Source organism: Pelobates fuscus, chromosome 3 (genome assembly GCF_036172605.1).
Source record: "Pelobates fuscus isolate aPelFus1 chromosome 3, aPelFus1.pri, whole genome shotgun sequence".
In the NCBI taxonomy this organism is placed as follows: domain Eukaryota; kingdom Metazoa; phylum Chordata; class Amphibia; order Anura; family Pelobatidae; genus Pelobates; species Pelobates fuscus.
The window spans coordinates 396,345,434-396,365,208 of NC_086319.1; the positions used below are offsets into that span (position 1 = coordinate 396,345,434).

The following is a 19,775-nucleotide window of genomic DNA, read 5'->3' on the forward strand; positions in this document are numbered from 1 at the left end:
AAGAAAAGTACTTATTTTCTTTCCTCTTTAGGCTGAATATTTAATTTGTCAGAAACTATCTAATTTTATGTCGGTGGGGGAAAAAAACCTACCTTTGTTGGCTACTCTGTTGACGACCACGTCCACCTTTACAATGAGACTTCGTGGCGCAACGGTAGCGCGTCTGACTCCAGATCAGAAGGTTGCGTGTTCAAATCACGTCGGGGTCATGCTGCTTTTGCTTTGGAGAAGAGTAAGCACAGATCTCTTGTCAAACCAGAGTTGGATAAAAAGCAGGCTTAGCATATATAATCCATATATCCCGTACTTGCGTTATTTCATTATGTTGATGGTCAAAACGGGAAAAGTCCTGCTCATCTACAGTAGGTAGATTTGACATGCTGCAGGATTCCTGATTGTTTCAAATGAATCCTGTGGATTTTAAACTAGGAGTCGGGAACCAAAAATAGAGTCCCCCTGTTCCTTTAGCGTGTCATTTTATGGGTTCCTCCTTTTTTTTGCTTTACTCCCTTTTTGTCAAAACAGGTTAATGAATCGATTTCCTAGAGGCAGCATTTGAATGCTGAATACTGGAGGACAGCACTTTCCCTATGCTGGTGTTGAATTGTTATCTTTTGTTTGCACCTGTTGGTGGTCATTTGACACGCTAGCAGATTTCACCTGAATGTAACATGAGGAACTTGCGCTTTAAACTCTTTCTGTGTGAGAATAAATAGAGGGGGATGTGTAATATTTTAACATTGATCTAGTTTTCTTGTGTTTTTGCGGTCTTGTAGAGGTGAAGGCGTTCTAAATGACCTATGCCGCCAGCAGTGCTGCATGAGTGTGGAAAGATATTGTCGGGACTTGCAACCTTTTGACAAGAAAGAAAAGGAAATGATCAGAACGCTCCCAAATGGCGTGCGTGTTTTGAGTACGCAGCCACAGGGATTTTGCGCAGGTAGCGTGGCTGAGCGGTCTAAGGCGCTGGATTAAGGCTCCAGTTTCTTCGGGGGCGTGGGTTCGAATCCCACCGCTGCCATCAGGCTCTTTTTTTTCTTCCAGCCTTCTGTGGATGAATAAACGTATCACGCCGTTTAAATACCGCTTCCTTATTTGCCACAGCGTGCAACTTATGTGGACATGGAAATGCACTTGTTTCATACTCATTTGATCTTTGAAAATGGAACAGTAACACAGAAAGTTAGAAAAGTAATGCAGGATGAAAAGAAGACTCAGCTTCAACATTTCACCCACCCTTCTTCCCCTTGTTGTTCCAAAAGAAGGAGAAAGGAAAAAAAGAAAGACCTGAAGTCATTTTCAATTGTGCCCCAAATTGGGCAGCAGGATTCCTTTAGAACTCCATATGTGCATTCCGATTTCTCCTTGGATCAACAAGCTGTGTTACAATACCCACTTTAGATACTAAAGTGGCATAGTTTCCAGCTTTGCCACAAGAACATCGAGGCCATCCTCAAATACATCTACTGAATTCCATAAAACCCCTTCTTTAGGAAGAGAATTTAACATCTTTCTTCTCACTTGAAAGAGGCCATAAATTGTCCTAAATATAAAGCTAGCAAAGAGTAAGTCACGTGGAGAATTCCACACCATGCACGATTCACCCCAGCATTTGCATGTTCCATTGTAATGTAATTAAACCGGTATGGCTTCACATGGCCACAAACACAGAAACTGGCTAGCTGGTGCGGTGCCTTTCTGTTTGGCTTTGCCTTCAATTACAGTGGTATTGTGCTGAAAAGAAAAGTACTTATTTTCTTTCCTCTTTAGGCTGAATATTTAATTTGTCAGAAACTATCTAATTTTATGTCGGTGGGGGAAAAAAACCTACCTTTGTTGGCTACTCTGTTGACGACCACGTCCACCTTTACAATGAGACTTCGTGGCGCAACGGTAGCGCGTCTGACTCCAGATCAGAAGGTTGCGTGTTCAAATCACGTCGGGGTCATGCTGCTTTTGCTTTGGAGAAGAGTAAGCACAGATCTCTTGTCAAACCAGAGTTGGATAAAAAGCAGGCTTAGCATATATAATCCATATATCCCGTACTTGCGTTATTTCATTATGTTGATGGTCAAAACGGGAAAAGTCCTGCTCATCTACAGTAGGTAGATTTGACATGCTGCAGGATTCCTGATTGTTTCAAATGAATCCTGTGGATTTTAAACTAGGAGTCGGGAACCAAAAATAGAGTCCCCCTGTTCCTTTAGCGTGTCATTTTATGGGTTCCTCCTTTTTTTTGCTTTACTCCCTTTTTGTCAAAACAGGTTAATGAATCGATTTCCTAGAGGCAGCATTTGAATGCTGAATACTGGAGGACAGCACTTTCCCTATGCTGGTGTTGAATTGTTATCTTTTGTTTGCACCTGTTGGTGGTCATTTGACACGCTAGCAGATTTCACCTGAATGTAACATGAGGAACTTGCGCTTTAAACTCTTTCTGTGTGAGAATAAATAGAGGGGGATGTGTAATATTTTAGCATTGATCTAGTTTTCTTGTGTTTTTGCGGTCTTGTAGAGGTGAAGGCGTTCTAAATGACCTATGCCGCCAGCAGTGCTGCATGAGTGTGGAAAGATATTGTCGGGACTTGCAACCTTTTGACAAGAAAGAAAAGGAAATGATCAGAACGCTCCCAAATGGCGTGCGTGTTTTGAGTACGCAGCCACAGGGATTTTGCACAGGTAGCGTGGCCGAGCGGTCTAAGGCGCTGGATTAAGGCTCCAGTCTCTTCGGGGGCGTGGGTTCGAATCCCACCGCTGCCATCAGGCTCTTTTTTTTCTTACAGCCTTCTGTGGATGAATAAACGTATCACGCCGTTTAAATACCGCTTCCTTATTTGCCACAACGTGCAACTTATGTGGACATGGAAATGCACTTGTTTCATACTCATTTGATCTTTGAAAATGGAACAGTAACACAGAAAGTTAGAAAAGTAATGCAGGATGAAAAGAAGACTCAGCTTCAACATTTCACCCACCCTTCTTCCCCTTGTTGTTCCAAAAGAAGGAGAAAGGAAAAAAAGAAAGACCTGAAGTCATTTTCAATTGTGCCCCAAATTGGGCAGCAGGATTCCTTTAGAACTCCATATGTGCATTCCGATTTCTCCTTGGATCAACAAGCTGTGTTACAATACCCACTTTAGATACTAAAGTGGCATAGTTTCCAGCTTTGCCACAAGAACATCGAGGCCATCCTCAAATACATCTACTGAATTCCATAAAACACCTTCTTTAGGAAGAGAATTTAACATCTTTCTTCTCACTTGAAAGAGGCCATAAATTGTCCTAAATATAAAGCTAGCAAAGAGTAAGTCACGTGGAGAATTCCACAACATGCACGATTCACCCCAGCATTTGCATGTTCCATTGTAATGTAATTAAACCGGTATGGCTTCACATGGCCACAAACACAGAAACTGGCTAGCTGGTGCGGTGCCTTTCTGTTTGGCTTTGCCTTCAATTACAGTGGTATTGTGCTGAAAAGAAAAGTACTTATTTTCTTTCCTCTTTAGGCTGAATATTTAATTTGTCAGAATCTATCTAATTTTATGTCGGTGGGGGAAAAAAACCTACCTTTGTTGGCTACTCTGTTGACGACCACGTCCACCTTTACAATGAGACTTCGTGGCGCAACGGTAGCGCGTCTGACTCCAGATCAGAAGGTTGCGTGTTCAAATCACGTCGGGGTCATGCTGCTTTTGCTTTGGAGAAGAGTAAGCACAGATCTCTTGTCAAACCAGAGTTGGATAAAAAGCAGGCTTAGCATATATAATCCATATATCCCGTACTTGCGTTATTTCATTATGTTGATGGTCAAAACGGGAAAAGTCCTGCTCATCTACAGTAGGTAGATTTGACATGCTGCAGGATTCCTGATTGTTTCAAATGAATCCTGTGGATTTTAAACTAGGAGTCGGGAATCAAAAATAGAGTCCCCCTGTTCCTTTAGCGTGTCATTTTATGGGTTCCTCCTTTTTTTTGCTTTACTCCCTTTTTGTCAAAACAGGTTAATGAATCGATTTCCTAGAGGCAGCATTTGAATGCTGAATACTGGAGGACAGCACTTTCCCTATGCTGGTGTTGAATTGTTATCTTTTGTTTGCACCTGTTGGTGGTCATTTGACACGCTAGCAGATTTCACCTGAATGTAACATGAGGAACTTGCGCTTTAAACTCTTTCTGTGTGAGAATAAATAGAGGGGGATGTGTAATATTTTAGCATTGATCTAGTTTTCTTGTGTTTTTGCGGTCTTGTAGAGGTGAAGGCGTTCTAAATGACCTATGCCGCCAGCAGTGCTGCATGAGTGTGGAAAGATATTGTCGGGACTTGCAACCTTTTGACAAGAAAGAAAAGGAAATGATCAGAACGCTCCCAAATGGCGTGCGTGTTTTGAGTACGCAGCCACAGGGATTTTGCGCAGGTAGCGTGGCCGAGCGGTCTAAGGCGCTGGATTAAGGCTCCAGTCTCTTCGGGGGCGTGGGTTCGAATCCCACCGCTGCCATTGGGCTCTTTTTTTCTTCCAGCCTTCTGTGGATGAATAAACGTATCACGCCGTTTAAATACCGCTTCCGTATTTGCCACAGCGTGCAACTTATGTGGACATGGAAATGCACTTGTTTCATACTCATTTGATCTTTGAAAATGGAACAGTAACACAGAAAGTTAGAAAAGTAATGCAGGATGAAAAGAAGACTCAGCTTCAACATTTCACCCACCCTTCTTCCCCTTGTTGTTCCAAAAGAAGGAGAAAGGAAAAAAAAACAAAAAAAAGACCTGAAGTCATTTTCAATTGTGCCCCAAAATGGGCAGCAGGATTCCTTTAGAACTCCATATGTGCATTCCGATTTCTCCTTGGATCAACAAGCTGTGTTACAATACCCACTTTAGATACTAAAGTGGCATAGTTTCCAGCTTTGCCACAAGAACATCGAGGCCATTCTCAAATACATCTACTGAATTCCATAAAACACCTTCTTTAGGAAGAGAATTTAACATCTTTCTTCTCACTTGAAAGAGGCCATAAATTGTCCTAAATATAAAGCTAGCAAAGAGTAAGTCACGTGGAGAATTCCACACCATGCACGATTCACCCCAGCATTTGCATGTTCCATTGTAATGTAATTAAACCGGTATGGCTTCACATGGCCACAAACACAGAAACTGGCTAGCTGGTGCGGTGCCTTTCTGTTTGGCTTTGCCTTCAATTACGGTGGTATTGTGCTGAAAAGAAAAGTACTTATTTTCATTCCTCTTTAGGCTGAATATTTAATTTGTCAGAATCTATCTAATTTTATGTCGGTGGGGGGAAAAAAACCTACCTTTGTTGGCTACTCTGTTGACGACCGCGTCCATCTTTACAATGAGACCTCGTGGCGCAACGTTAGCGCGTCTTACTCCAGATCAGAAGATTGCGTGTTCAAATCACGTCGGGGTCATGCTGCTTTTGCTTTGGAGAAGAGTAAGCACAGATCTCTTGTCATACCAGAGTTGGATAAAAAGCAGGCTTAGCATATATGATCCATATATCCCGTACTTGCGTTATTTCATTATGTTGATGGTCAAAACGGGAAAAGTCCTGCTCATCTACAGTAGGTAGATTTGACATGCTGCAGGATTCCTGATTGTTTCAAATGAATCCTGTGGATTTTAAACTAGGAGTCGGGAATCAAAAATAGAGTCCCCATGTTCCTTTAGCGTGTCATTTTATGGGTTCCTCCTTTTTTTTGCTTTACTCCCTTTTTGTCAAAACAGGTTAATGAATCGATTTCCTAGAGGCAGCATTTGAATTCTGAATAGGAGGATGTGTAATATTTTAGCATTGATCTAGTTTTCTTGTGTTTTTGCGGTCTTGTAGAGGTGAAGGCGTTCTAAATGACCTATGCCGCCATCAGTGCTGCATGAGTGTGGAAAGATATTGTCAGGACTTGCAACCTTTTGACAAGAAAGAAAAGGAAATGATCAGAACGCTCCCAAATGGCGTGCGTGTTTTGAGTACGCAGCCACAGGGATTTTGCGCAGGTAGCGTGGCCGAGCGGTCTAAGGCGCTGGATTAAGGCTCCAGTCTCTTCGGGGGCGTGGGTTCGAATCCCACCGCTGCCATTGGGCTCTTTTTTTCTTCCAGCCTTCTGTGGATGAATAAACGTATCACGCCGTTTAAATACCGCTTCCGTATTTGCCACAGCGTGCAACTTATGTGGACATGGAAATGCACTTGTTTCATACTCATTTGATCTTTGAAAATGGAACAGTAACACAGAAAGTTAGAAAAGTAATGCAGGATGAAAAGAAGACTCAGCTTCAACATTTCACCCACCCTTCTTCCCCTTGTTGTTCCAAAAGAAGGAGAAAGGAAAAAAAAACAAAAAAAAGACCTGAAGTCATTTTCAATTGTGCCCCAAAATGGGCAGCAGGATTCCTTTAGAACTCCATATGTGCATTCCGATTTCTCCTTGGATCAACAAGCTGTGTTACAATACCCACTTTAGATACTAAAGTGGCATAGTTTCCAGCTTTGCCACAAGAACATCGAGGCCATTCTCAAATACATCTACTGAATTCCATAAAACACCTTCTTTAGGAAGAGAATTTAACATCTTTCTTCTCACTTGAAAGAGGCCATAAATTGTCCTAAATATAAAGCTAGCAAAGAGTAAGTCACGTGGAGAATTCCACACCATGCACGATTCACCCCAGCATTTGCATGTTCCATTGTAATGTAATTAAACCGGTATGGCTTCACATGGCCACAAACACAGAAACTGGCTAGCTGGTGCGGTGCCTTTCTGTTTGGCTTTGCCTTCAATTACAGTGGTATTGTGCTGAAAAGAAAAGTACTTATTTTCATTCCTCTTTAGGCTGAATATTTAATTTGTCAGAATATATCTAATTTTATGTCGGTGGGGGAAAAAAAACCTACCTTTGTTTGCTACTCTGTTGACGACCGCGTCCACCTTTACAATGAGACCTCGTGGCGCAACGGTAGCGCGTCTGACTCCAGATCAGAAGATTGCGTGTTGAAATCACGTCGGGGTCATGCTGCTTTTGCTTAGCAGAAGAGTAAGCACAGATCTCTTGTCATACCAGAGTTGGATAAAAAGCAGGCTTAGCATATATAATCCATATATCCCGTACTTGCGTTATTTCATTATGTTGAGAGTCAAAACGGGAAAAGTCCTGCTCATCTACAGTAGGTAGATTTGACATGCTGCAGGATTCCTGATTGTTTCAAATGAATCCTGTGGATTTTAAACTAGGAGTCGGGAATCAAAAATAGAGTCCCCCTGTTCCTTTAGCGTGTCATTTTATGGGTTCCTCCTTTTTTATGCTTTACTCCCTTTTTGTCAAAACAGGTTAATGAATCGATTTCCTAGAGGCAGCATTTGAATGCTGAATACTGGAGGACAGCACTTTCCCTATGCTGGTGTTGAATTGTTATCTTTTGTTTGCACCTGTTGGTGGTCATTTGACACGCTAGCAGATTTCACCTGAATGTAACATGAGGAACTTGCGCTTTAAACTCTTTCTGTGTGAGAATAAATAGAGGGGGATGTGTAATATTTTAGCATTGATCTAGTTTTCTTGTGTTTTTGCGGTCTTGTAGAGGTGAAGGCGTTCTAAATGACCTATGCCGCCAGCAGTGCTGCATGAGTGTGGAAAGATATTGTCGGGACTTGCAACCTTTTGACAAGAAAGAAAAGGAAATGATCAGAACGCTCCCAAATGGCGTGCGTGTTTTGAGTACGCAGCCACAGGGATTTTGCGCTGATAGCGTGGCCGAGCGGACTAAGGCGCTGGATTAAGGCTCCAGTCTCTTCGGGTGCGTGGGTTCGAATCCCACCGCTGCCATCAGGCTCTTTTTTTTCTTCCAGCCTTCTGTGGATGAATAAACGTATCACGTCGTTTAAATACCGCTTCCTTATTTGCCACAGCGTGCAACTTATGTGGACATGGAAATGCACTTGTTTCATACTCATTTGATCTTTGAAAATGGAACAGTAACACAGAAAGTTAGAAAAGTAATGCAGGATGAAAAGAAGACTCAGCTTCAACATTTCACCCACCCTTCTTCCCCTTGTTGTTCCAAAAGAAGGAGAAAGGAAAAAAAAAAAAAGACCTGAAGTCATTTTCAATTGTGCCCCAAAATGGGCAGCAGGATTCCTTTAGAACTCCATATGTGCATTCCGATTTCTCCTTGGATCAACAAGCTGTGTTACAATACCCACTTTAGATACTAAAGTGGCATAGTTTCCAGCTTTGCCACAAGAACATCGAGGCCATTCTCAAATACATCTACTGAATTCCATAAAACACCTTCTTTAGGAAGAGAATTTAACATCTTTCTTCTCACTTGAAAGAGGCCATAAATTGTCCTAAATATAAAGCTAGCAAAGAGTAAGTCACGTGGAGAATTCCACACCATGCACGATTCACCCCAGCATTTGCATGTTCCATTGTAATGTAATTAAACCGGTATGGCTTCACATGGCCACAAACAGAGAAACTGGCTAGCTGGTGCGGTGCCTTTCTGTTTGGCTTTGCCTTCAATTACAGTGGTATTGTGCTGAAAAGAAAAGTACTTATTTTCATTCCTCTTTAGGCTGAATATTTAATTTGTCAGAATCGATCTAATTTTATGTCGGTGGGGGAAAAAAAACAACCTTTGTTGGCTACTCTGTTGACGACCACGTCCACCTTTACAATGAGACCTCGTGGCGCAACGGTAGCGCGTCTGACTCCAGATCAGAAGGTTGCGTGTTCAAATCACGTCGGGGTCATGCTGCTTTTGCTTTGGAGAAGAGTAAGCACAGATCTCTTGTCATACCAGAGTTGGATAAAAAGCAGGCTTAGCATATATGATCCATATATCCCGTACTTGCGTTATTTCATTATGTTGATGGTCAAAACGGGAAAAGTCCTGCTCATCTACAGTAGGTAGATTTGACATGCTGCAGGATTCCTGATTGTTTCAAATGAATCCTGTGGATTTTAAACTAGGAGTCGGGAATCAAAAATAGAGTCCCCCTGTTCCTTTAGCGTGTCATTTTATGGGTTCCTCCTTTTTTTTGCTTTACTCCCTTTTTGTCAAAACAGGTTAATGAATCGATTTCCTAGAGGCAGCATTTGAATTCTGAATAGGGGGATGTGTAATATTTTAGCATTGATCTAGTTTTCTTGTGTTTTTGCGGTCTTGTAGAGGTGAAGGCGTTCTAAATGACCTATGCCGCCATCAGTGCTGCATGAGTGTGGAAAGATATTGTCGGGACTTGCAACCTTTTGACAAGAAAGAAAAGGAAATGATCAGAACGCTCCCAAATGGCGTGCGTGTTTTGAGTACGCAGCCACAGGGATTTTGCGCAGGTAGCGTGGCCGAGCGGTCTAAGGCGCTGGATTAAGGCTCCAGTCTCTTCGGGGGCGTGGGTTCGAATCCCACCGCTGCCATTGGGCTCTTTTTTTCTTCCAGCCTTCTGTGGATGAATAAACGTATCACGCCGTTTAAATACCGCTTCCGTATTTGCCACAGCGTGCAACTTATGTGGACATGGAAATGCACTTGTTTCATACTCATTTGATCTTTGAAAATGGAACAGTAACACAGAAAGTTAGAAAAGTAATGCAGGATGAAAAGAAGACTCAGCTTCAACATTTCACCCACCCTTCTTCCCCTTGTTGTTCCAAAAGAAGGAGAAAGGAAAAAAAAACAAAAAAAAGACCTGAAGTCATTTTCAATTGTGCCCCAAAATGGGCAGCAGGATTCCTTTAGAACTCCATATGTGCATTCCGATTTCTCCTTGGATCAACAAGCTGTGTTACAATACCCACTTTAGATACTAAAGTGGCATAGTTTCCAGCTTTGCCACAAGAACATCGAGGCCATTCTCAAATACATCTACTGAATTCCATAAAACACCTTCTTTAGGAAGAGAATTTAACATCTTTCTTCTCACTTGAAAGAGGCCATAAATTGTCCTAAATATAAAGCTAGCAAAGAGTAAGTCACGTGGAGAATTCCACACCATGCACGATTCACCCCAGCATTTGCATGTTCCATTGTAATGTAATTAAACCGGTATGGCTTCACATGGCCACAAACACAGAAACTGGCTAGCTGGTGCGGTGCCTTTCTGTTTGGCTTTGCCTTCAATTACAGTGGTATTGTGCTGAAAAGAAAAGTACTTATTTTCATTCCTCTTTAGGCTGAATATTGAATTTGTCAGAATCTATCTAATTTTATGTCGGTGGGGGAAAAAAAACCTACCTTTGTTTGCTACTCTGTTGACGACCGCGTCCACCTTTACAATGAGACCTCGTGGCGCAACGGTAGCGCGTCTGACTCCAGATCAGAAGATTGCGTGTTGAAATCACGTCGGGGTCATGCTGCTTTTGCTTAGCAGAAGAGTAAGCACAGATCTCTTGTCATACCAGAGTTGGATAAAAAGCAGGCTTAGCATATATAATCCATATATCCCGTACTTGCGTTATTTCATTATGTTGAGAGTCAAAACGGGAAAAGTCCTGCTCATCTACAGTAGGTAGATTTGACATGCTGCAGGATTCCTGATTGTTTCAAATGAATCCTGTGGATTTTAAACTAGGAGTCGGGAATCAAAAATAGAGTCCCCCTGTTCCTTTAGCGTGTCATTTTATGGGTTCCTCCTTTTTTATGCTTTACTCCCTTTTTGTCAAAACAGGTTAATGAATCGATTTCCTAGAGGCAGCATTTGAATGCTGAATACTGGAGGACAGCACTTTCCCTATGCTGGTGTTGAATTGTTATCTTTTGTTTGCACCTGTTGGTGGTCATTTGACACGCTAGCAGATTTCACCTGAATGTAACATGAGGAACTTGCGCTTTAAACTCTTTCTGTGTGAGAATAAATAGAGGGGGATGTGTAATATTTTAGCATTGATCTAGTTTTCTTGTGTTTTTGCGGTCTTGTAGAGGTGAAGGCGTTCTAAATGACCTATGCCGCCAGCAGTGCTGCATGAGTGTGGAAAGATATTGTCGGGACTTGCAACCTTTTGACAAGAAAGAAAAGGAAATGATCAGAACGCTCCCAAATGGCGTGCGTGTTTTGAGTACGCAGCCACAGGGATTTTGCGCAGATAGCGTGGCCGAGCGGACTAAGGCGCTGGATTAAGGCTCCAGTCTCTTCGGGTGCGTGGGTTCGAATCCCACCGCTGCCATCAGGCTCTTTTTTTTCTTCCAGCCTTCTGTGGATGAATAAACGTATCACGCCGTTTAAATACCGCTTCCTTATTTGCCACAGCGTGCAACTTATGTGGACATGGAAATGCACTTGTTTCATACTCATTTGATCTTTGAAAATGGAACAGTAACACAGAAAGTTAGAAAAGTAATGCAGGATGAAAAGAAGACTCAGCTTCAACATTTCACCCACCCTTCTTCCCCTTGTTGTTCCAAAAGAAGGAGAAAGGAAAAAAAAAAAAAGACCTGAAGTCATTTTCAATTGTGCCCCAAAATGGGCAGCAGGATTCCTTTAGAACTCCATATGTGCATTCCGATTTCTCCTTGGATCAACAAGCTGTGTTACAATACCCACTTTAGATACTAAAGTGGCATAGTTTCCAGCTTTGCCACAAGAACATCGAGGCCATTCTCAAATACATCTACTGAATTCCATAAAACACCTTCTTTAGGAAGAGAATTTAACATCTTTCTTCTCACTTGAAAGAGGCCATAAATTGTCCTAAATATAAAGCTAGCAAAGAGTAAGTCACGTGGAGAATTCCACACCATGCACGATTCACCCCAGCATTTGCATGTTCCATTGTAATGTAATTAAACCGGTATGGCTTCACATGGCCACAAACACAGAAACTGGCTAGCTGGTGCGGTGCCTTTCTGTTTGGCTTTGCCTTCAATTACAGTGGTATTGTGCTGAAAAGAAAAGTACTTATTTTCATTCCTCTTTAGGCTGAATATTTAATTTGTCAGAATCGATCTAATTTTATGTCGGTGGGGGAAAAAAAACAACCTTTGTTGGCTACTCTGTTGACGACCACGTCCACCTTTACAATGAGACCTCGTGGCGCAACGGTAGCGCGTCTGACTCCAGATCAGAAGGTTGCGTGTTCAAATCACGTCGGTGTCATGCTGCTTTTGCTTTGGAGAAGAGTAAGCACAGATCTCTTGTCATACCAGAGTTGGATAAAAAGCAGGCTTAGCATATATAATCCATATATCCCGTACTTGCGTTATTTCATTATGTTGATGGTCAAAACGTGAAAAGTCCTGCTCATCTACAGTAGGTAGATTTGACATGCTGCAGGATTCCTGATTGTTTCAAATGAATCCTGTGGAATTTAAACTAGGAGTCGGGAACCAAAAATAGCGTCCCCCTGTTCCTTTAGCGTGTCATTTTATGGGTTCCTCCATTTTTTTGCTTTACTCCCTTTTTGTCAAAACAGGTTAATGAATCGATTTCCTAGAGGCAGCATTTGAATGCTGAATACTGGAGGACAGCACTTTCCCTATGCTGGTGTTGAATTGTTATCTTTTGTTTGCACCTGTTGGTGGTCATTTGACACGCTAGCAGATTTCACCTGAATGTAACATGAGGAACTTGCGCTTTAAACTCTTTCTGTGTGAGAATAAATAGAGGGGGATGTGTAATATTTTAACATTGATCTAGTTTTCTTGTGTTTTTGCGGTCTTGTAGAGGTGAAGGCGTTCTAAATGACCTATGCCGCCAGCAGTGCTGCATGAGTGTGGAAAGATATTGTCGGGACTTGCAACCTTTTGACAAGAAAGAAAAGGAAATGATCAGAACGCTCCCAAATGGCGTGCGTGTTTTGAGTACGCAGCCACAGGGATTTTGTGCAGGTAGCGTGGCCGAGCGGTCTAAGGCGCTGGATTAAGGCTCCAGTCTCTTTGGGGGCGTGGGTTCGAATCCCACCGCTGCCATCAGGCTCTTTTTTTCTTCCAGCCTTCTGTGGATGAATAAACGTATCACGCCGTTTAAATACCGCTTCCTTATTTGCCACAGCGTGCAACTTATGTGGACATGGAAATGCACTTGTTTCATACTCATTTGATCTTTGAAAATGGAACAGTAACACAGAAAGTTAGAAAAGTAATGCAGGATGAAAAGAAGACTCAGCTTCAACATTTCACCCACCCTTCTTCCCCTTGTTGTTCCAAAAGAAGGAGAAAGGAAAAAAAAAAAAAGACCTGAAGTCATTTTCAATTGTGCCCCAAAATGGGCAGCAGGATTCCTTTAGAACTCCATATGTGCATTCCGATTTCTCCTTGGATCAACAAGCTGTGTTACAATACCCACTTTAGATACTAAAGTGGCATAGTTTCCAGCTTTGCCACAAGAACATCGAGGCCATCCTCAAATACATCTACTGAATTCCATAAAACACCTTCTTTAGGAAGAGAATTTAACATCTTTCTTCTCACTTGAAAGAGGCCATAAATTGTCCTAAATATAAAGCTAGCAAAGAGTAAGTCACGTGGAGAATTCCACACCATGCACGATTCACCCCAGCATTTGCATGTTCCATTGTAATGTAATTAAACCGGTATGGCTTCACATGGCCACAAAAACAGAAACTGGCTAGCTGGTGCAGTGCCTTTCTGTTTGGCTTTGCCTTCAATTACAGTGGTATTGTGCTGAAAAGAAAAGTACTTATTTTCATTCCTCTTTAGGCTGAATATTTAATTTGTCAGAATCGATCTAATTTTATGTCGGTGGGGGAAAAAAAACCTACCTTTGTTGGCTACTCTGTTGACGACCACGTCCACCTTTACAATGAGACCTTGTGGCGCAATGGTAGCGCGTCTGACTCCAGATCAGAAGGTTGCGTGTTCAAATCACGTCGGGGTCATGCTGCTTTTGCTTTGGAGAAGAGTAAGCACAGATCTCTTGTCACACCAGAGTTGGATAAAAAGCAGGCTTAGCATATATAATCCATATATCCCGTACTTGCGTTATTTCATTATGTTGATGGTCAAAACGGGAAAAGTCCTGCTCATCTACAGTAGGTAGATTTGACATGCTGCAGGATTCCTGATTGTTTCAAATGAATCCTGTGGATTTTAAACTAGGAGTCGGGAACCAAAAATAGAGTCCCCCTGTTCCTTTACCGTGTCATTTTATGGGTTCCTCCTTTTTTTTGCTTTACTCCCTTTTTGTCAAAACAGGTTAATGAATCGATTTCCTAGAGGCAGCATTTGAATGCTGAATACTGGAGGACAGCACTTTCCCTATGCTGGTGTTGAATTGTTATCTTTTGTTTGCACCTGTTGGTGGTCATTTGACACGCTAGCAGATTTCACCTGAATGTAACATGAGGAACTTGCGCTTTAAACTCTTTCTGTGTGAGAATAAATAGAGGGGGATGTGTAATATTTTAGCATTGATCTAGTTTTCTTGTGTTTTTGCGGTCTTGTAGAGGTGAAGGCGTTCTAAATGACCTATGCCGCCATCAGTGCTGCATGAGTGTGGAAAGATATTGTCGGGACTTGCAACCTTTTGACAAGAAAGAAAAGGAAATGATCAGAACGCTCCCAAATGGCGTGCGTGTTTTGAGTACGCAGCCACAGGGATTTTGTGCAGGAAGCGTGGCCGAGCGGTCTAAGGCACTGGATTAAGGCTCCAGTCTCTTTGGGGGCGTGGGTTCGAATCCCGCCGCTGCCATCAGGCTCTTTTTTTCTTCCAGCCTTCTGTGGATGAATAAACGTATCACGCCGTTTAAATACCGCTTCCTTATTTGCCACAGCGTGCAACTTATGTGGACATGGAAATGCACTTGTTTCATACTCATTTGATCTTTGAAAATGGAACAGTAACACAGAAAGTTAGAAAAGTAATGCAGGATGAAAAGAAGACTCAGCTTCAACATTTCACCCACCCTTCTTCCCCTTGTTGTTCCAAAAGAAGGAGAAAGGAAAAAAAAAAAAAAAAGACCTGAAGTCATTTTCAATTGTGCCCCAAAATGGGCAGCAGGATTCCTTTAGAACTCCATATGTGCATTCCGATTTCTCCTTGGATCAACAAGCTGTGTTACAATACCCACTTTAGATACTAAAGTGGCATAGTTTCCAGCTTTGCCACAAGAACATCGAGGCCATCCTCAAATACATCTACTGAATTCCATAAAACACCTTCTTTAGGAAGAGAATTTAACATCTTTCTTCTCACTTGAAAGAGGCCATAAATTGTCCTAAATATAAAGCTAGCAAAGAGTAAGTCACGTGGAGAATTCCACACCATGCACGATTCACCCCAGCATTTGCATGTTCCATTGTAATGTAATTAAACCGGTATGGCTTCACATGGCCACAAACACAGAAACTGGCTAGCTGGTGCGGTGCCTTTCTATTTGGCTTTGCCTTCAATTACAGTGGTATTGTGCTGAAAAGAAAAGTACTTATTTTCATTCCTCTTTAGGCTGAATATTTAATTTGTCAGAATCGATCTAATTTTATGTCGGTGGGGGAAAGAAAACAACCTTTGTTGGCTACTCTGTTGACGACCACGTCCACCTTTACAATGAGACCTCGTGGCGCAACGGTAGTGCGTCTGACTCCAGATCAGAAGGTTGCGTGTTCAAATCACGTCGGGGTCATGCTGCTTTTGCTTTAGAGAAGAGTAAGCACAGATCTCTTGTCATACCAGAGTTGGATAAAAAGCAGGCTTAGCATATATAATCCATATATCCCGTACTTGCGTTATTTCATTATGTTGATGGTCAAAACGTGAAAAGTCCTGCTCATCTACAGTAGGTAGATTTGACATCCTGCTGGATTCCTGATTGTTTCAAATGAATCCTGTGGATTTTAAACTAGGAGTCGGGAACCAAAAATAGAGTCCCCCTGTTCCTTTAGCGTGTCATTTTATGGGTTCCTCCTTTTTTTTGCTTTACTCCCTTTTTGTCAAAACAGGTTAATGAATCGATTTCCTAGAGGCAGCATTTGAATGCTGAATACTGGAGGACAGCACTTTCCCTATGCTGGTGTTGAATTGTTATCTTTTGTTTACACCTGTTGGTGGTCATTTGACACGCTAGCAGATTTCACCTGAATGTAACATGAGGAACTTGCGCTTTAAACTCTTTCTGTGTGAGAATAAATAGAGGGGGATGTGTAATATTTTAGCATTGATCTAGTTTTCTTGTGTTTTTGCGGTCTTGTAGAGGTGAAGGTGTTCTAAATGACCTATGCCGCCAGCAGTGCTGCATGAGTGTGGAAAGATATTGTCGGGACTTGCAACCTTTTGACAAGAAAGAAAAGGAAATGATCAGAACGCTCCCAAATGGCGTGCGTGTTTTGAGTAAGCAGCCCCAGGGATTTTGCGCAGGTAGCGTGGCTGAGCGGTCTAAGGCTCCAGTCTCTTCGGGGGTGTGGGTTCGAATCCCACCGCTGCCATCAGGCTCTTTTTTTATTCCAGCCTTCAGTGGATGAATAAACGTATCACGCCGTTTAAATACCGCTTCCTTATTTGCCACAGCGTGCAACTTATGTGGACATGGAAATGCACTTGTTTCATACTCATTTGATCTTTGAAAATGGAACAGTAACACAGAAAGTTAGAAAAGTAATGCAGGATGAAAAGAAGACTCAGCTTCAACATTTCACCCACCCTTCTTCCCCTTGTTGTTCCAAAAGAAGGAGAAAGGAAAAAAAAAAAAAAGACCTGAAGTCATTTTCAATTGTGCCCCAAAATGGGCAGCAGGATTCCTTTAGAACTCCATATGTGCATTCCGATTTCTCCTTGGATCAACAAGCTGTGTTACAATACCCACTTTAGATACTAAAGTGGCATAGTTTCCAGCTTTGCCACAAGAACATCGAGGCCATCCTCAAATACATCTACTGAATTCCATAAAACACCTTCTTTAGGAAGAGAATTTAACATCTTTCTTCTCACTTGAAAGAGGCCATAAATTGTCCTAAATATAAAGCTAGCAAAGAGTAAGTCACGTGGAGAATTCCACACCATGCACGATTCACCCCAGCATTTGCATGTTCCATTGTAATGTAATTAAACCGGTATGGCTTCACATGGCCACAAACACAGAAACTGGCTAGCTGGTGCAGTGCCTTTCTGTTTGGCTTTGCCTTCAATTACAGTGGTATTGTGCTGAAAAGAAAAGTACTTATTTTCATTCCTCTTTAGGCTGAATATTTAATTTGTCAGAATCGATCTAATTTTATGTCGGTGGGGGAAAAAAAACCTACCTTTGTTGGCTACTCTGTTGACGACCACGTCCACCTTTACAATGAGACCTTGTGGCGCTATGGTAGCGCGTCTGACTCCAGATCAGAAGGTTGCGTGTTCAAATCACGTCGGGGTCATGCTGCTTTTGCTTTGGAGAAGAGTAAGCACAGATCTCTTGTCACACCAGAATTGGATAAAAAGCAGGCTTAGCATATATAATCCATATATCCCGTACTTGCGTTATTTCATTATGTTGATGGTCAAAACGTGAAAAGTCCTGCTCATCTACAGTAGGTAGATTTGACATGCTGCAGGATTCCTGATTGTTTCAAATGAATCCTGTGGATTTTAAACTAGGAGTCGGGAACCAAAAATAGAGTCCCCCTGTTCCTTTAGCGTGTCATTTTATGGGTTCCTCCTTTTTTTTGCTTTACTCCCTTTTTGTCAAAACAGGTTAATGAATCGATTTCCTAGAGGCAGCATTTGAATGCTGAATAGTGGAGGACAGCACTTTCCCTATGCTGGTGTTGAATTGTTATCTTTTGTTTGCACCTGTTGGTGGTCATTTGACACGCTAGCAGATTTCACCTGAATGTAACATGAGGAACTTGCGCTTTAAACTCTTTCTGTGTGAGAATAAATAGAGGGGGATGTGTAATATTTTAACATTGATCTAGTTTTCTTGTGTTTTTGCGGTCTTGTAGAGGTGAAGGCGTTCTAAATGACCTATGCCGCCAGCAGTGCTGCATGAGTGTGGAAAGATATTGTCGGGACTTGCAACCTTTTGACAAGAAAGAAAAGGAAATGATCAGAACGCTCCCAAATGGCGTGCGTGTTTTGAGTACGCAGCAGCAGGGATTTTGCGCAGGTAGCGTGGCCGAGCGGTTTAAGGCTCCAGTCTCTTCGGGGGCGTGGGTTCGAATCCCACCGTTGCCATCAGGCTCTTTTTTTCTTCCAGCCTTCAGTGGATGAATAAACGTATCACGCCGTTTAAATACCGCTTCCTTATTTGCCACAGCGTGCAACTTATGTGGACATGGAAATGCACTTGTTTCATACTCATTTGATCTTTGAAAATGGAACAGTAACACAGAAAGTTAGAAAAGTAATGCAGGATGAAAAGAAGACTCAGCTTCAACATTTCACCCACCCTTCTTCCCCTTGTTGTTCCAAAAGAAGGAGAAAGGAGGAAAAGAAGGAGGAAAAAAAAAAAAAAAGACCTGGTCATTTTCAATTGTGCCCCAAAATGGGCAGCAGGATTCCTTTAGAACTCCATATGTGCATTCCGATTTCTCCTTGGATCAACAAGCTGTGTTACAATACCCACTTTAGATACTAAAGTGGCATAGTTTCCAGCTTTGCCACAAGAACATCGAGGCCATCCTCAAATACATCTACTGAATTCCATAAAACACCTTCTTTAGGAAGATAATTTAACATCTTTCTTCTCACTTGAAAGAGACCATAAATTGTCCTAAATATAAAGCTAGCAAAGAGTAAGTCACGTGGAGAATTCCACACCATGCACGATTCACCCCAGCATTTGCATGTTCCATTGTAATGTAATTAAACCGGTATGGCTTCACATGGCCACAAACACAGAAACTGGCTAGCTGGTGCAGTGCCTTTCTGTTTGGCTTTGCCTTCAATTACAGTGGTATGGTGCTGAAAAGAAAAGTACTTATTTTCATTCCTCTTTAGGCTGAATATTTAATTTGTCATAATCGATCTAATTTTATGTCGGTTGGGGGAAAAAAACTACCTTTGTTGGCTACTCTGTTGACGACCACGTCCACCTTTACAATGAGACCTTGTGGCGCAACGGTAGCGCGTCTGACTCCAGATCAGAAGGTTGCGTGTTCAAATCACGTCGGGGTCATGCTGCTTTTGCTTTGGAGAAGAGTAAGCACAGATCTCTTGTCATACCAGAGTTGGATAAAAAGCAGGCTTAGCATATATAATCCATATATCCCGTACTTGCGTTATTTCATTATGTTGATGGTCAAAACGTGAAAAGTCCTGCTCATCTACAGTAGGTAGATTTGACATGCTGCAGGATTCCTGATTGTTTCAAATGAATCCTGTGGATTTTAAACTAGGAGTCGGGAACCAAAAATAGAGTCCCCTTGTTCCTTTAGCGTGTCATTTTATGGGTTCCTCCTTTTTTTTGCTTTACTCCCATTTTGTCAAAACAGGTTAATGAATCGATTTCCTAGAGGCAGCATTTGAATGCTGAATACTGGAGGACAGCACTTTCCCTATGCTGGTGTTGAATTGTTATCTTTTGTTTGCACCTGTTGGTGGTCATTTGACACGCTAGCAGATTTCACCTGAATGTAACATGAGGAACTTGCGCTTTAAACTCTTTCTGTGTGAGAATAAATAAAGGGGGATGTGTAATATTTTAGCATTGATCTAGTTTTCTTGTGTTTTTGCGGTCTTGTAGAGGTGAAGGCGTTCTAAATGACCTATGCCGCCAGCAGTGCTGCATGAGTGTGGAAAGATATTGTCGGGACTTGCAACCTTTTGACAAGAAAGAAAAGGAAATGATCAGAACGCTCCCAAATGGCGTGCGTGTTTTGAGTACG

The 19,775-nt window shown here is 42.0% G+C and overlaps 13 non-coding genes across 13 annotated transcripts; all 13 read left to right on the forward strand.

Annotated features, from left to right (window-relative positions):
- Nucleotides 1-137: 137 nt before the first annotated feature.
- TRNAW-CCA (transfer RNA tryptophan (anticodon CCA)) lies at nucleotides 138-209 on the forward strand. Its single transcript has one exon. It is a non-coding gene; the product is annotated as a tRNA-Trp (tRNA).
- A 1,667-nt stretch (nucleotides 210-1,876) lies between these two features.
- TRNAW-CCA (transfer RNA tryptophan (anticodon CCA)) lies at nucleotides 1,877-1,948 on the forward strand. Its single transcript has one exon. It is a non-coding gene; the product is annotated as a tRNA-Trp (tRNA).
- A 730-nt stretch (nucleotides 1,949-2,678) lies between these two features.
- TRNAL-AAG (transfer RNA leucine (anticodon AAG)) lies at nucleotides 2,679-2,760 on the forward strand. Its single transcript has one exon. It is a non-coding gene; the product is annotated as a tRNA-Leu (tRNA).
- Nucleotides 2,761-3,615: 855 nt separating this feature from the next.
- TRNAW-CCA (transfer RNA tryptophan (anticodon CCA)) lies at nucleotides 3,616-3,687 on the forward strand. Its single transcript has one exon. It is a non-coding gene; the product is annotated as a tRNA-Trp (tRNA).
- Nucleotides 3,688-4,417: 730 nt separating this feature from the next.
- Nucleotides 4,418-4,499, forward strand: TRNAL-AAG (transfer RNA leucine (anticodon AAG)). Its single transcript has one exon. It is a non-coding gene; the product is annotated as a tRNA-Leu (tRNA).
- A 1,516-nt stretch (nucleotides 4,500-6,015) lies between these two features.
- On the forward strand, nucleotides 6,016-6,097 carry TRNAL-AAG (transfer RNA leucine (anticodon AAG)). Its single transcript has one exon. It is a non-coding gene; the product is annotated as a tRNA-Leu (tRNA).
- Nucleotides 6,098-8,700: 2,603 nt separating this feature from the next.
- Nucleotides 8,701-8,772, forward strand: TRNAW-CCA (transfer RNA tryptophan (anticodon CCA)). The gene has a single exon. It is a non-coding gene; the product is annotated as a tRNA-Trp (tRNA).
- Nucleotides 8,773-9,354: 582 nt separating this feature from the next.
- Nucleotides 9,355-9,436, forward strand: TRNAL-AAG (transfer RNA leucine (anticodon AAG)). Its single transcript has one exon. It is a non-coding gene; the product is annotated as a tRNA-Leu (tRNA).
- Nucleotides 9,437-12,039: 2,603 nt separating this feature from the next.
- On the forward strand, nucleotides 12,040-12,111 carry TRNAW-CCA (transfer RNA tryptophan (anticodon CCA)). Its single transcript has one exon. It is a non-coding gene; the product is annotated as a tRNA-Trp (tRNA).
- Nucleotides 12,112-12,841: 730 nt separating this feature from the next.
- Nucleotides 12,842-12,923, forward strand: TRNAL-AAG (transfer RNA leucine (anticodon AAG)). Its single transcript has one exon. It is a non-coding gene; the product is annotated as a tRNA-Leu (tRNA).
- An 857-nt stretch (nucleotides 12,924-13,780) lies between these two features.
- Nucleotides 13,781-13,852, forward strand: TRNAW-CCA (transfer RNA tryptophan (anticodon CCA)). The gene has a single exon. It is a non-coding gene; the product is annotated as a tRNA-Trp (tRNA).
- Nucleotides 13,853-15,523: 1,671 nt separating this feature from the next.
- Nucleotides 15,524-15,595, forward strand: TRNAW-CCA (transfer RNA tryptophan (anticodon CCA)). The gene has a single exon. It is a non-coding gene; the product is annotated as a tRNA-Trp (tRNA).
- Nucleotides 15,596-18,994: 3,399 nt separating this feature from the next.
- Nucleotides 18,995-19,066, forward strand: TRNAW-CCA (transfer RNA tryptophan (anticodon CCA)). The gene has a single exon. It is a non-coding gene; the product is annotated as a tRNA-Trp (tRNA).
- The last annotated feature ends 709 nt before the right edge of the window (nucleotides 19,067-19,775 follow it).